This window comes from Phodopus roborovskii, unplaced genomic scaffold, assembly GCF_943737965.1.
Source record: "Phodopus roborovskii unplaced genomic scaffold, PHOROB, whole genome shotgun sequence".
NCBI lineage: Eukaryota > Metazoa > Chordata > Mammalia > Rodentia > Cricetidae > Phodopus > Phodopus roborovskii.
Window position 1 is genome coordinate 10,203,136 of NW_026126482.1, and position 15,591 is coordinate 10,218,726.

Here is a 15,591-nt window from a genome sequence, read left to right on the forward strand (position 1 = left end):
CAGGAAAGAAAAAAGAAAAGCCAGATGTGGTGGTACAAGCTTGTATTCAGAGCTCGTGGGGTGAAGGCAGGAAGATCTCTGGGGCTCACCGGCCAGCCCGCCCGATCGATAGGTGATTGCTGGCTTCACTGAGAAACTGTGTCTCAAAAAATAAAGTGGACAGCACTAGAAGCACGTCTGACCTTGGCCTCTGGCCTGCACACTCAAGTCACATACACACAATCACCTGACCTTAGCCTCTAGCCTGTACATTCAAGTCACATACACACAATCACCTGACCTTGGCCTCTGGCCTGCACACTCAAGTCACATACACACAATCACCTGACCTTGGCCTCTGGCCTGCACACTCAAGTCACATACACACAATCATCTGATGTTGGTCTCTGGCCTGCACACACATGGAGGTTTACAGCCATGTACAGCCTTGACTATCAAAAGATGAGGAACATACACTTCAGAGCACCAAAAAGTTTCAGGAATATCCAAAATGCAGCTCTCAGATTGGCCTATGACAGCAACTGAGTTTGTGCAGAAAGAGTAGCCACTGTGCCACTGTAATGAGAGGGTCCCTTGTAGAAGCTTTCCCAGCAGCCAGCAGCCAGCAGTGCAGGGTCATGATCCAAGCCCCATGCCTGGACAAGGAGGGTAGGCAGGAGCCAATGTGAGCCACTTCAGAGGAGGAAAAGGTAGCTATGGAGGAAGAGGAAGGGAGAAGATGAAGGGGCTCTTTCTTGAGAAGTTGTAAGACAGCCTTTAAAGCTAAATGCAGTGATACATACCTCTAATCCTCGAACTAGGGAGGCAGAGGCAGGAGGATTGCAAATCCAAGGCCAGCAAGGGCTCCACAACAGGAAGCTGTCAGAATTAAGAACAGCAGGAAGCTGTGATTGACATGTCTAGTTTTCTATTGTACAAAAGTTGTATAATGGCTTGTTTATTAGCTTCAAGGGAGGAAACACTCCAAAATAAAAACAGCTCCCTTTTTCGTGAATTCCTGTGGCTGCCTACCTATACACATTACCTTCTGAACAATTGAGCCCTCGTCCATTGATACTTTTCTGCCATGGGCATTTTGCTAGTTTAAAAAAAGAAAGTGTATGAAGTCTTGTTAGAAGTCAGGAGTGTGGGTTAGGTGCTTATACACACACAATACCCGGGCTCTATCTCCAGCACTGCATAAACAGGGCATGGTCATTCTTACCCGTAATCTCATCACACAGGAGGCAGAGGCAAGAGAATCTTGGCCACACTGGGGGTTTGAGGTCAGACTGAATTAGAGACCCATATATATGTATGTATATGTATGTATATATATATACACAGAGAGAGAGAGAGAGATTTTCTTGAAAAGCTGGAAGCTATTAAAGTCAGTTTTGAAAACTAGAAAACCTTCACAGATGAAAGTTGCTGGCAGCCCCAGCTGGCAGGGAGGGACAGGAGTCATTGATGTTATGTAGTCATCAATGATCTGGGCTGTATCCCATCAACCACTTGGGCCATAAAATTTCAAATGAGGAACATTTGCCACTGACAGGAGGTTACTGGGGCCCCAGAATACCAGCAAGATTAAAAGAGTGGAGTAAGTCTGGATTATAAACCACGGTCTTAAAAAAGTGAGGTAGGATGCCATGAGAAAAACATTTGGAATACAGCTGGCCTCACTCTGTCTGTGCCCTGCAGAGGGAGCTAGTGTGGATTCTAGAAGGAAAGGCTGATTTCAGGAAGTGATTGGGATAGATGAGGAAGCTCAGGTGACTGGGAAGTGACAGAGTAGCCCCTGAGAGATCTCCAAGGCTGCTAGTGGGGAGCACAAGTCACCTCCACTTTAGCCAAGTGTCCCCAGCATATCCAATGCCATTTCACCCATGTATGAAGAATGGGATCGGGCAGGATGTCTCAGAGAGTAAGGGTACCAGTTGCCGGTTCTGATAACCTAAACTCCACTCTTGGGGCCTACATGGTGGGAGGACCTACCATCTCCTGATCTCCTGCAAGCTGTCCTCTGAGCTGCATACGTATGTCACTGCACATACATGGGTGCATACACACACACACGCACACACACACACGCACACATGCACACACACTGAAAATAAAGTATAAGAATAGAAAGGGAGAGAGGGAGGGAAGGGAAGAAGGAAGGAAGGAAGAAGAAAGGAAGAAAACGTGGACGAGAGCAGGAGGCTGGAAAGGAGGGGAATGAACTTGTTGACAATAATGTGGAACAATAGAAACAGAAGAGGGAGCTACCCCAAGACCAGTAACCTGCAAGTGAACAACTCCTCTCATTCTACAGCTTTGTTGGGTTTCCAGGCACAGGAAACTCTGAGCCAAGAACAGGAATGCCAGTGCCAGAAAACCAGTAAGCTGCCTTGCAGATAAAAGAAAAGGTAGCTGGGAGCGGGGCTTGCTTGTCCTTTTTAGGGTGGATGGACTAAAGAGACAGTTGGGCCACTGTTAACCCACTGTGGGGGGACTGCTTCAGGACACTGAAAGCCAGCTATGTGACTTGAAACCGTTTTCGTGACGTGATATAAACAGGCAAAAGTACGTGGCCACTCCCTCCTCAGTTGTTTTGAGTGGATCCTAGACTGGGTGCCTTCTTGGTGTCCTCTTTGCACTTTGCTGGACTGTATATCTGGGTCAGCATCCTGCTAGTGAAGCATCTTTCTCACTGCAGGGGCCCGAGGCCATCCATGTCTATGAGCTGGCTTCACTTAGCAGTATAGGAGACATGGGCTTTGATAAGGCACATGTCCTAGTTAACATTAACTTGTCAGCACAGCCTAGTATCACCCATAAAAAGACTCTCAATTGAATATTATCTTTAGCAGGTTGGTCTGTGAGGGATTGGCTTAAGGACCCAACCCACCATGGGCGGGTGAAACCATCCCCTATGCAGACAGATGGTCCTGAGCTGTGTAAGGAAGCTGGTTCATCATAGGCCTGAACAAGCTAGAAAGCAAACCAGAAAGCAGTGTTCCTCCATGGTTTCTGCCTCTAAGTTCCTGCCCTGATTTCCCTCAATGATAGATCACAACCTGGAAGCCAAATAAACCCTTTCCTCCACTAAGTAACTTTTGGTCAGAGAGTTTATCACCATGACAGAATGAAACTAGAACACGTTGTCACTGAGACTCAAGAGAAACTCTTACCTGGAGGTCTTGCTAGCTACCGCTGTGGTAGCAGACACCTAGCAAAGGGAAACAGTGTCTGCTTTTGAGGATTTTAAAGTCTCTTGTAGAAGAACGATCAACAAACTCACAGTAATAAAAGCCAGGAGAAGAAGAGGAGGAGGAAAAACAGGAGGAGGAGGGTGTGGGAAGAGCGAGCATACAGGTTACTGAAGCCATAAGGCTCGAAGCCCAGGGCCTGGCAGCCATATCCAGACAGGGTAATCCAGTTCCTCAACGGGACAATTAAAGAGACACATGACAATAAAAGGCAGAGAAGGGAGATGTATTCTATGTGGCCACATTGGGAAGAGGAACAAATAAAGGGGTCCAGTGGAAAGTCTCACTTCCTCTAGGCCAACTTTAGCCCTGCCATGAGGTCCTGGGTGAAGTAGAGGGCAAAAAGCATGGGTAGCTAGGCAGTCCTGGTCAAGGGGTGGTCAATTCTATCAGAATTGACTTGGCTCTAGTCTCTTCTATGAGGGGGTCAAAACTGTGAAATCTCTTCCTGGGAAGCAAGTCCTCCTCTGGGTGACAGTGACAGGGGCTTCAGCCTTTGCCTTCCCCCAGTGTGAGATGCTTATGGAAATTTTAACTACTTGAGACCCACTGCTCCTGTAGTCTGATAGCCTAAGGAAGCGACTAGAATAGCTCCTCTCCATGCCCACCGAGCTCACTCAGCTCTGTGGTTGTCAACAGGGAATGAAAGAGCACACCGTAAGTGAAGGGCCTGAACTAGAAAATGGAACAGTCAGATGCAAGGAAGAAAGATGGCGCAGGGAAGAGAGGCCAGCACACAGTGGTGTTTCTGTCAACAGTCCTCAGATTTGATGGTCCCCTAAGGCGATTGCCTTATGACATCTCAACCACCATGGTTTGTGTAGGTACATGCACCCTCTGAGATCTCACAATAACCTAACTGCCTGGCAACAGATTTCTCATGTCCACATCAATAAATGACTGGTTACTTACTATGTTTCTGGAGAGAAGCAAATTGAGGCATTGTGTGTCACTGAAGTGAACTATCTGGAGGCTTAGCAAGAAATAAAATTCAAGGACTGGAGAGATGGCTCAGAGATTAAGAACACTTGCTGCTCTTCCAGAGGACCTGAGTTCAATTCCCAGCAACCACATGGAGGCTCAACCCTGCCAATATTGGAATACCAGTTCCAGGGGTTCCTAGACCTCTGGATTTCTGGCCTCTTAGGGTACTGTACTCACAAATGCATCCCCACACATAGATAGCACACATACACATATCTAAAAATAATCAAAGTAAATGCTTAAAAAATTAAAATACAATTCAAAAACTGGGCTAGTGTTTGCTGTACAAGCATGGAACCCAAATTCGGGCCCTTGGCACCCATGTGAAAATTCCTGCATGGCTGCATGTGTCTGTAAGACATGTTTCAAGAACAGAGCCAGGTGGATCTTTGGAGAATCCTGGCCAGCCAGGCTAGCCAATAGGTGAAACCCTATCTTAAGAAATGACTAAGGAAACCAGAGACATCAACCTTTGCTCTCCGTGTATACCCACCTGCCCACACACAGATTCACAAGGAAGCACAGGCCCGATTGCTGTTGAACGTTGGCTTCCAGACTTAAGAAGCAGCCCTTACCAGGTGCGGTGATACCCTTCTGTAAGTTCTAGGAGTCTTCAGAGGCCAAAAGAGAAGAAAAGCATGTCTGCAAGAGTGTGGAAATTCCTGGGTTGGCACCACGCCGAACTGTCCCATGCTTTGGTTTCCCAGTTCCTTTCAATCTCTTCAGTATGAAGCTCTGCCCAGCCAGCTGTGGGTTTCTTGTGAGCCTCCCCACCTCATGAAGAAGGCTGAGCATCAGTGCTTCCAGCTACAACTGTACCAATTAGGCTGAGGGACACCCTAGATCACCGTCCCTCATCCTGTGACAAGAGTGAAAGGGTCAAAAGTCACCGCTGAGCCAATGACTCCCATTTATCTGAGGGTCAGCGTAAACTTCTTTTTCCTGCACACAAGGGTGCAGGTTGGCCCAGGGAAAGAATGAGAAGAGAATTGGAAGACGAGGCACATTCAGGGGAGGGAAGATGGTGATGTGCCGATAGGAAGAAAGAGCAAGGGAAAGACCTGGGAGTTGGGTTTGGCGGGAGAGACTCAAGTCATGTCCCTGGATGGGAAGAGGACAGGTGGAGCCATGGACTGACAGAGGGGACCGTGCTGAGGCAGGGGACAACAGTGACAAGACAGGCTCTCCAGCGCTCCTGGAACAGAAGCTCAGAGAGCTCAGACAAGAGGTTTGTCTCCAGGCCCACACTGTCAAAATCCCTAGGGTGCCATGTAAGCAGCGTTCTTTGCTGACCAGCTTAGGGTGCTAATCTCTATGGGCCATGGTCAGGCCGTAGAGTTGAGCAGAAAAGAGCCCCAGATTTCCTTAGCACCCACCTTACATGGTATCTGCTTTAGCCTTTCCCAGTCATGAGCAACAGGCTAAACCCCCCAGGACTTAAGACCATCACCCTCTGGGAGTGAAGACATTTTGAGCAGATCCTACAAGCCTCCCTTTGGCTGTCAGACTATGGAATTTTCCAGAAATCACATGCTAAAAGAAGGGAAAAGCCAAGTCCGGTATTGGTCATCTTGTCTCCTGCAAAGAGATTTCACACAGTGCTGGCAACTTGTCAGACCACCTTACAGAACAGACTGGAGACACATTTAATAGGCAGGACCACACCTTGACCAGGACTCTTTAATTGTATATACCTCTTGCCCTCCACCTAAAGGTAAACCTCAAGGCGGGACTCTGGGGATGGACTTGAGGAGCTACTGGATCTTTGTCCCTCGTCTTGATGTGGCTACCCTGAATCAGACTCCTCTCTCTGCCTTTCGCTGTTACTTGTTCATTTTGTGGGCTTGCTGAGGACCCATAGCCAAGCCTAGCTGTTGCCAGGGCCTAAGCTCTGCCCCTGAAAATGCTAACATCAAGTAGACAGTTACTTACCCTCACCCCCAGAAAGACTGACCACAAGCCACCTGATGGTCTGACGCTAGAGTTGGTTCTCCACGGAAGAGCAGCAGTCCACTGCTGAACATTCAACCAGCCACAGGTCAGAATGATTTTGGAAATAAATTGCTTCTGCTCTTAGCATTGTAGACTTCTTGTCATTTTTTGTCCTTGTGATGGTTAATGTTGACTGTCTACCTGTCAGGATATAGACTCACCTAGAATATGAACGTCTGGGTACATTTGTGAGGAAGTTTGTAGGTTGAGTTAGCTGAGGTGGGAAAACTTGCACTGAATGTGAGCAATACCATCCCATGGGCTGGAGTCCTGAAATGAATAAAAAGGAGAGAAAGAGTGGAGAACACCCCCCCCTTTTTGCTTTCAGACTAAACAGCCATCTCATGCTCCTGCCACCCTGGAGGCAGGGATATAAACTATGTCAGCTCCATCTTTAAGGTCCCAAAGGCAACTAAAGTTCCCCTGGAGCAAATGAGTTTATTGGGCTCACTTACAGAATGTGGGATGAGAGGAGCTCACTGACAGGAGCATGGGCAGCTATAGTGGAACGTCTTCACCCATAGCACATAGATGGTGCCCATCTCGACTTCCTCCAGCCTACATTATTTACGTCAGCACCGTCTGAGACCAGTGGTTAGGGCAGAAGTGCATGCACACGGCTGCAGGGAGTGGCAAGAGGGTCCAATGACCCTCGCCTCCATTGATGGCGTGTCAACAGACCAGATTGTGATGGACTCTTGCCAGAGGGCACAGCTAAAGTGATAAAAATGGTAGCTATTTTGCTAGAAGGACCGTGTGCTACAAACACATACCTTCCCCACCATGATGGTCTGTATCCTTAAATTGTGAACTGAAGTAAACCCTTCCTTCCTGGAGTTGCTTTGGTCACATTTTTGTCTTACAATGAGACAAAAACAAAACCTGATGCATTCCTTACACAATACAGCATTCAATTTCTGCAGCATCTTCATTGCACAACTGCTAAAAGAAGTCTAGAAGCCACTGGTGACATACAAAAGTGGCATGCAAATCCTGTGCTAGCTATATAAAGATGTGAGCATCTATGGATTTGGGTTTCCTCATGTGTCTTGAACACATGTTTCCATGGATACCAAGGAACAACTGGAAAGGTCCTCACATTGTATCCCCCCATGAAAGAATGTCAGCATCCTCCAGATGCCTCGGCATTAACACACAAGCCACTCCTGGTTTACGTAGGTTGAGGGATGCTGACGAAGATATTCTTGGCCATGTTCAAAGAGTAATAAATACCATAAATTAGATTTGGCTTCTTTGATCTGAGGCTGCTTTTGTGTTTCTATGCCTCCCGTGGCATCTAAGATCACCTCTCCCTCACCACAGAACAAAGCTGAGACCATTATTTGTATAATTCAGGTGAAAGCAGTGAGTTCTGGGGACTATAAATTAGCATGTTGTTAGGGAAACCTAGATAATGATCCGTGTTTCCCACTTCACTTGCCGTGAACATGCAAAGTGCCACTAAACCTTGGGAAACACGCAGAGAGTTAGTTCACCCTCTCCAGGAGAACGGAGCATCTTAACAGGTCCTCGTGGCAGCGTGCGACGGGACAGAACTGAGAAGATCGCCATTCTTCCCGTTCATTGAGTTTGAAAGTAAATTAACCTCAGGCCAGACTGTTCCACCAGGAAGCAAAGTAGGCTATAATAGCCGCTAAAAGCAACAATCCAGCTCGGGGAGTAGCTAGGCGAGAGAGAGCTTGCTTAGCCAGACAGTAGGCCCTCAGCTTCCTTGAAATACAAAAGAAGAAAAAGAAAAAAAAAAAAAAAAGGATAAAACAAAAGCACCAGACTGTGCCTAAGCAGGAGTGGCTAGAGTTACTGTGCTTATCAATTTTGTCAAGTTCTCTCATACCAGAGTAACCCATGATTCCTCTCCAAGTTCATCCATCAGGTGGTTTCCTTTTTTAAGGGTTTATTAATGTGTGTGTGTGTTTATGCATGCATTTGCACACATGCCTGCAGTGCCTAAGGAGACCAGCCCCTTGTTTTGGAGTTACCAGCAGATGTGGGCCTCTGGATGTGGCACAGGGGGCTGAACTTGGATCCTTTGTAAGAACAGCAAATGCTCTTAATCACAGAGCCATCTCCCCCAAGCCAGCTGATGTCCTTGATAGTTGAGTCCCAAAAAGATATGTGGTGTCAGACTAGAAAAGTGAGGGAATGTACCCACACTCAATGTCTGAGTATGTGTGTGTGTGTGTGTGAATGTGTGTGAGTACATGAGCATGAGTGTGAATGTATAGGTGTGCATGAGTGTAAGTGTGAGTATGTGTGTGTGAATGTGTATGTGTGCATGAGTGTAAGTGTGAGTATGTGTGTGTGAATGTGTATGGATGAGTGCAAGAGTATATGCGTGTGTGAATGTGTATGAGTGTGGGAGTATGTCTGTCTGTGTGAATGTGTCTGAGTGTAAGTGTGAGTACGTGTGAATATATATACGTGCATGAGTGTAAGTGTATGTGTGTGTGTGTGAATGTGTATGAGTGTAAGTGTAAGTGTGTGTGTGAATGTGTATGAGTGGTCTTCCTCCCTCTTATAAAGCCACTTGGAATCGATCACAGGGCCCCACCTGATGACTTTTTCTGCCCTTCATCACACCTCTCAAGGCCTGTCTTGTCAACACGGCAAAGGGATTATCTCCATCTTTTTAGCTTGTCATGATGGGGAACACATTTCAACACCTGAAGCCTCCTGACTCCTTTCACTTACATCCAATCCCTTCCCGCCAAATGGAGTTCCTCCTCAAATGTGCAGCAATCCCTTTATAATGAAGTGTGACAGAGATCAACAGCAGATCATATTAGTGCGTTTTCATGGGAACTTAAGATATAAATACAGTCCCTTTGGACACAGATGAGAGCCCTCAACCTGGCTCTGCTGGAGAAGGAGGTGACAGGAGGCTGGGAAGCCCAGGACAGAAGATCTGGAAGCTTCTTCAAAGAAATACCCTGGCCAGGCAGGATGAAGTTGTCCTCCCTGTGGAGCAAGTGCTTGTGTTTGGGGGAGCCCAGTGGATCCCCCCTCCACAAAGCTGGGCTAGAACCTCTCCTGAAACTCTGTAACTTTTGCAGTTTGAGATACAATAAAATGAACACAGACTCTTCTTCCTCGCAGTTTTACAGTTGAATGAGTTGTTCTTATACCACAGCATTTCAATTGTTTCCTTGTTATTAAAAGGATACTTTTAACTCCGTTTAAAAGAAGCATGGAGTCAGGTGTGGTGGCACACCTTTAATCCCAGCACTAGGGAGGCAGAGGCAGGCAGATCTCTGAGTTTGAGGTCAGCCTGGTATACAAAGCGAGTTCCAGGACAGCCAGGACCACACTGAGATAGAGAAACTATCTAAAGAAGAAGAGGATGGAGAAGGAGGAACCAGTGGCAGTTGTGATGGCATGGAGGTGGTACAGAATTGGAGGCGTCATTGCTTAGGTGATCTGGACAGTTATTAGTAAAACAGGGGCTTCTTAAATAGGAACATTCTGTATAGTAACTTTCAGCCTGATGGCTGAAACAGCTACTAAGTAACTGAAAGGCAGGTAGCAAATACAGTGTGGATAAGCTAGACAAAAGGCTGTTTCTCATCCAAGGACAGAAGGAGTTGAGATAGCCTGCACCTTGAACTGGTTTATTTGTTTAAGTAGTAAACATGGTGAGATAGAATTGTGCCTAGGAGTGTTTGCTGTCAAGCCTGATTACCTGATTCGAACCACAGAACTCATTTCATTGCTGGAAGGAGAAAACAGACTTCCAAAAGTTGTCCTCTGACCTCCACACGTGAAAACACACACACACACACACACAGAGAGAGAGAGAGAGAGAGAGAGAGAGAGAGAGAGAGAGAGAGTAAAAAAACAATCTGAAAGCAACTATTTGTGTTATCATCTATATTTTCTGTGGGCCAGGACAAGAAGCCAATAGCTAAGGACCGGGATGTATTGTTAAAGCCATACACACAGTGGCCTCATTGGCTCCAACTTCCTGCTGATGCTAGATATGGTGACAAAGGTGGGCTGCTGATCCTAGATATGGGACCAAGGTGGGAGGCAGTCCTTCCCTACCATTGTCTGGCTACATCCCTCCAGCTATGAGGCTGAGCTCTTCCCCATAAAGAATTAACAGTGTCAGGACTGACTGAATCTGATGGTTCATTCCTTCCAAGGTGTCTACTTGGAAACGGGAAGATCAGAAGTTCAAGGTCGTCCTTGGCTAATTTGGGCTAGCCTACACCACAGGAAACCCCGTCGAAAGGTAAAGCAATACGAGCGAGATGGCTCTGCCAGTACAGGTTCTCATCTGAGTTTGATGCTCTGGGTGCATGGAGGGGGAAGCAACTTCACAGATTTGCTCTCTGACCTGTGTGCACGCACGTGCTCAGTGCATGCATACATGTACATGATCAGTGTTCATACACATAGCATGCACATGTGCAACAATAATAAATAATGGTTTAACAATCAAATACAAATGAAAGGTTGCTAGTATACTCTCTTACTTACCTGTGACAATGGGCAGCCTACTGTGGGGGCAACAACAACTTCATTGGCTTACAGAGCATGGGTGAAGGGTCAGTGACAGGGGCATGGGTGACCCTAAAGCGGCCGCACTCTAAATTCTTCACCCAACATGAATAGTGGCTTTCCCATGAAGATGGTGACAGTTTGACTCGGGGAATCTTCACTTTACAACAGCTGCCTTGTATGGAGTTTACAGCCCAGGCTCCCTTCCTGTCAATCCATCCTAGTGTGACTTGTATCCATCCCAGACAGAGAAAATTATTTCTGAGTATGAACAGAGGGTAGGGAAATCCCTTTTATACGCTAAGAATGACTGCAGGCCTGTGAAGTCTGCATCGGGCATGGTTCTATTTCCAGGGTAAAATCTGCCTCTTATTGGTGTGAAAGACACACACCCACCCCTGTCAACAGTGCTCTTAGGAGTCTGGGGGCTGGAAGGTGCCTGGCTTCTGGGATGCAGAGGAAGAGAATTAGAGGCAAGGCTCAGCGTTCATTCTGAGATCACTGTGCTGAGTTTGAACTGCTGCTCCTCCAGTCTGAACCTCTGAAATACTGAGATTATAGGCATGTTCTTCCATGCCTGGTTTACATGGTGCTGGGGATCGAACTCGGGACATCGTGCACACTAGGTCAGGACTCTACTGCCTGAGCTACAACTCAGACCACTAATTTATGCTTTTCAAATGCATATTTTAGCATCTCAGTTTAAAGCACTCAAATGTTTTGGAGTTTCAAAGACGGGTGTCCATCTACAGGTCTACCTTCTGTCTCCTAGCAGAGCTTCACTGGAGTTTTGGAGATTTGAGTCCTCTGACTCTGGCACTAACTATACTTTGTAAATAAGGCAGTTTGGGCTTCAGAAGGTGCTGGGGTCTTATCTGTTATCCATAGGTGTGTGGAAAATTACATTCTGGGGAGGTGTCTGAATCGAAAGACTCCAGCTGACCTCAGAGCAAAGAGCTTGTTAACATGACAACTGAGCCAGCATCATTCCACTGCATTTGTAAGATTCCAGTGTTTCAGTCTATCTTAGGCTTCTGATGTAATCAAAGTTATTAGTTAAAGCGGTGTAGTTTTGTTTGTTTTATTGAAACAGGGTCTCATGAAGCCCTGGCTGGCCTCTAGTTCACCAGGTATAGCCAAGGATGACCTTGAACTTTTTAGAAGTTTTGTTTTAGTTCCATGTGTGTGCCTGTTTATGTAGGTGCCTTAGGAGGTCATCAGATCCCTAGAACTGGAGTTACAGGTAGTTCTAAGATACCTAAACCGGTGCTAACTTTGATATTTGGCAAGAAGTCAACCACTGAGCCAGCTCTTCATTTAGCTCCTGACCTTAAACTTGGGATCCTCCTGTCTCTTTCCTGTAGTAGCATAGGCAGGTGCGCCTACATCTATCTTTATGCTGGGGATGTAACCCAGGACCTTATACATAACAGAAACGTCGTCTGCCAACTGAACTACATTCCCAGTCCTAGGTCACTCACTTGCAACCTCCCTAATGCCTTGTATGACTCTCTACAAATTAAGCCTTATTAAGATGTGAGGGAAAATATGTTCGCTTGTTGTTACACATTCTTCTACAACGAGAGCAGCCCCTGCATGCTGAATCTTCAGTGGTAACAGAATTGCCAAGAGCATCTGCCTGGATGTTAATTTCTAATAGACCTCATGGGCAGCAATTTGTTCGCCACACACAGTCCACAGCAACCCTTCATGTCCCTGAGACAAGATGGCATCAAGCCAACCACTGCTGGTTTGCTAACATTATTTTAAACTTAAACTCATGTAATACTTATTTACTTGCTGTAAATTGTCTGCCACTGAAGCACGTGACTTACTTCAACAAATCTCACTAAAATTCCATTTCTACTACATAAAGACTAAATTAAGACTAAGATCTGAACCTGGAAGAGACATACACAATAAAATTCAGAGGATGTCTATTTTGTGCAGTTTTGTGGTATTCTTTCCAGTTGAGAAATTCCTGAAACGAATCTGTCAGAGGCCTGGGAGGCCATGTTAAAATCATCTTCCACAACCTCCGCCTCCCCTAGACTTACACTCACAGGGCACTACACAGGACACTAATGCAAGGCCAGCCACTCCCAAGCAACTGTGCACCTGGCTGCTGGATCTAACAGCCCCCTTCCTTTCTCTTCTCCTTTCCTTCCGCCTCTGTACCCTCCATGGTTACAGATGTTCACACAGGCTGGGAAATGGCCTCTGAGACCACTTGCCATGAAATGCTGGTTCACTTTCTTACTCCATCTGTATCTTGGTTTCTTCATTTGTAAGACAGGAATCTCTGATGCTCTTCACTGCATGTGATAATCCTGAGGGTAAGAACCAAAGAATTGTGGGAACTGTAGGAATACCACTAACATCAGATTAGAGCCCACCCGAGTGGCCTCATTTTAAAAGTTGCAATGTTAGGACTGGAGAGATGGCTGCTCTTGCAGAGGACCCAGGGTTTGGGTCCCAGCACCCACAGAGCTCTGATAAACATCTATAGCTCTGGATTTAGGAGATCCAATATATTCTTCTGGCTTCTGAGGGCTCTGTATACACACATGGCATACATAAACACGTGCAGCCAAACACTCATACATTTAAAGTAAAATAGATAAAAGTTGAAATGCAGAACAAATGGCATGAAGCAGTTGATCTTTGCTTTTAAATACCCTGTTATAGTGGAAATGTGCTAGACCTAAGAAGTGGCTTAGTAGGTCAAGTGGGCAAGTGTGAGGGTCTGAGTCTGAATCCCCAGAACCCAAGTAAAATCTGTCTTGTAGCATGAATGCCTATAATTGCAGCATTCCTATAAGAAGATGGGAGATAAAAACCAGAGAAACCCCAGGAGCTCTCTGGCTAGCTAGCTAACAGTGGCTAACAACAAGAGATCCGGCCTCCAACAAGGGTGGAAGGTGAGGACTGGCACTAAAAGCTGTCTTCTGACCTTCACACACTCACTGTGGCACATTCCTACCACAACACACACACACACACACACACACACGCAGACACACACACACACACACACACCAGAGTGGAGTCAGATGGGTGGTGGTGGTGCACGCCTTTAATCCCAACACTCAGGAGGCAGAGGCAGGTGGATTTCTGTGAGTTCCTAGCCAGCCTGGTTTACAGAGTGAGTTCCAGGATAGCCAGGACCATTACACAGAGAAATGCTGTCATGAAAAACAAAGCAAAAAGAAAAAAGAAAGAAAGAAAGAAGGAAAAAAAAAAAGAAAGAAGAAGAAGAAAAGGACAAAAGAAGAACGGAGACATGTCAGAGACAGCAGGGTGTGGCTGTGGCTGTCTGGCTTTGTTTTCTGACCAAGGAAAAACCACAGCCTGGGCAGTTTAAACAACAGATTTCTAGTTTCTTACAATCTGGAGGCGGGAAATTCAAGTTTGAGTTGAATTATGAGCAGGGCATCTTCTTGTGTCCACATATGCCCTCTCCCTCTCTCTGTCTCTCTCTCTGTTCTCTGTCTCTCTCTGCATCTGTCTCTCTGTCTCTGTCTCTTTCTCTGTCTCATCATCTCCTATTCTTGTAATGACACCAGTAATGTTGGATTAGAGCCCACCCTAGTGACCTCATTTTAACTGAATCGCTTCTTTAAAGACTCTGCCTCCAAATATAGTCACACTCTCAAGTCTAGGAATGAGGATTTCAAGTTAGCAACTGGCAGTGTACAATTCAGTTTTATCAGTGCCTTATCTGACTGTGCATAGTGAGTATTCGACAGATAGTGTACAACCTAGCATACGTGGCCCAGCTCATACGCACAAGTCCATTCAGTTACTAGGGATCCCTATTTTTTCCAACAGTAGGTGTGATTTTAGATGGTTGATACCCACTATAGGCAACATTAGACCCAAACTTGATGAAGTAGACAAAGAGGTGTGCACAATTCTTTTCTTTTTTTTAATTATTGGAGACAGGGATTCTCTATGTAACAGTGCTAGCTGTCCTTGAACTCACTGAGATCCACCCCCATGGGATTAAAGCCATGTGCCACCACCACCCAGGTCCACAATATTTTTAAGGTCATGGAATATGGATGGATGATGATATGGAAGTATAGAGAAACACTAGCCTTCCCCTCACCTGATCTTCCTACTACCAATGGTCAACAGTGTGTCTGTAAATTTCCATGCTGAAGCTTATGTATGTAGACCTCTTCCGAAACACACGTATACATGTTCGATGTGAAGCCTTCCCACTCCTGCCACACTAGCCTTCTTTCATCAACTAATTTCAGTACAAGGGTATACATAATCAACACATTTCATGAGCAAGTGTGTAATAAGAAGCAGACCTCCCATTTACTGGCAATAGCAGGAAGTACCAGTGTATTCTGTCTCGGTCTGTCTCTCTGTATGTGTCTTCTTTCTTCCTTTTCAGATTTTATCATTTGGCCAATGCCTTGGCTAATTTTTTGTGTCAGCTTGACTAGGTTGAGGGTTGACCAGATATCTGATAAAGCATTATTTCTGAGTATGACTGAGAATGCTCTGAATCCGCAGATTCAGCCAACCCTGAGGGGTAATTGCATTAATGGAGGTTGGAATATCTGCCCACTCTGGGTGGTACCATCTGTCTGCCAAATGGCTTTGCCTTAGTTGTTTTTCTTGTTGATGTGATAAAATCCTCTGACAAGAGTGCTGGAGAGGTGGCTCAGAGGTTGAAAGCACTGACTGCTCTTCCAGAGGACCCTGGTTCAATTCCCAGCACCTACATGGAAGTTTACAACTGTCTATAACTCTAAGATCTGACATACATGCAGGCAAAACACCAATGTATATAAAATAAAAATAATAAACTATCTTTAAAAAAATCTTTTGACAAAAGCAA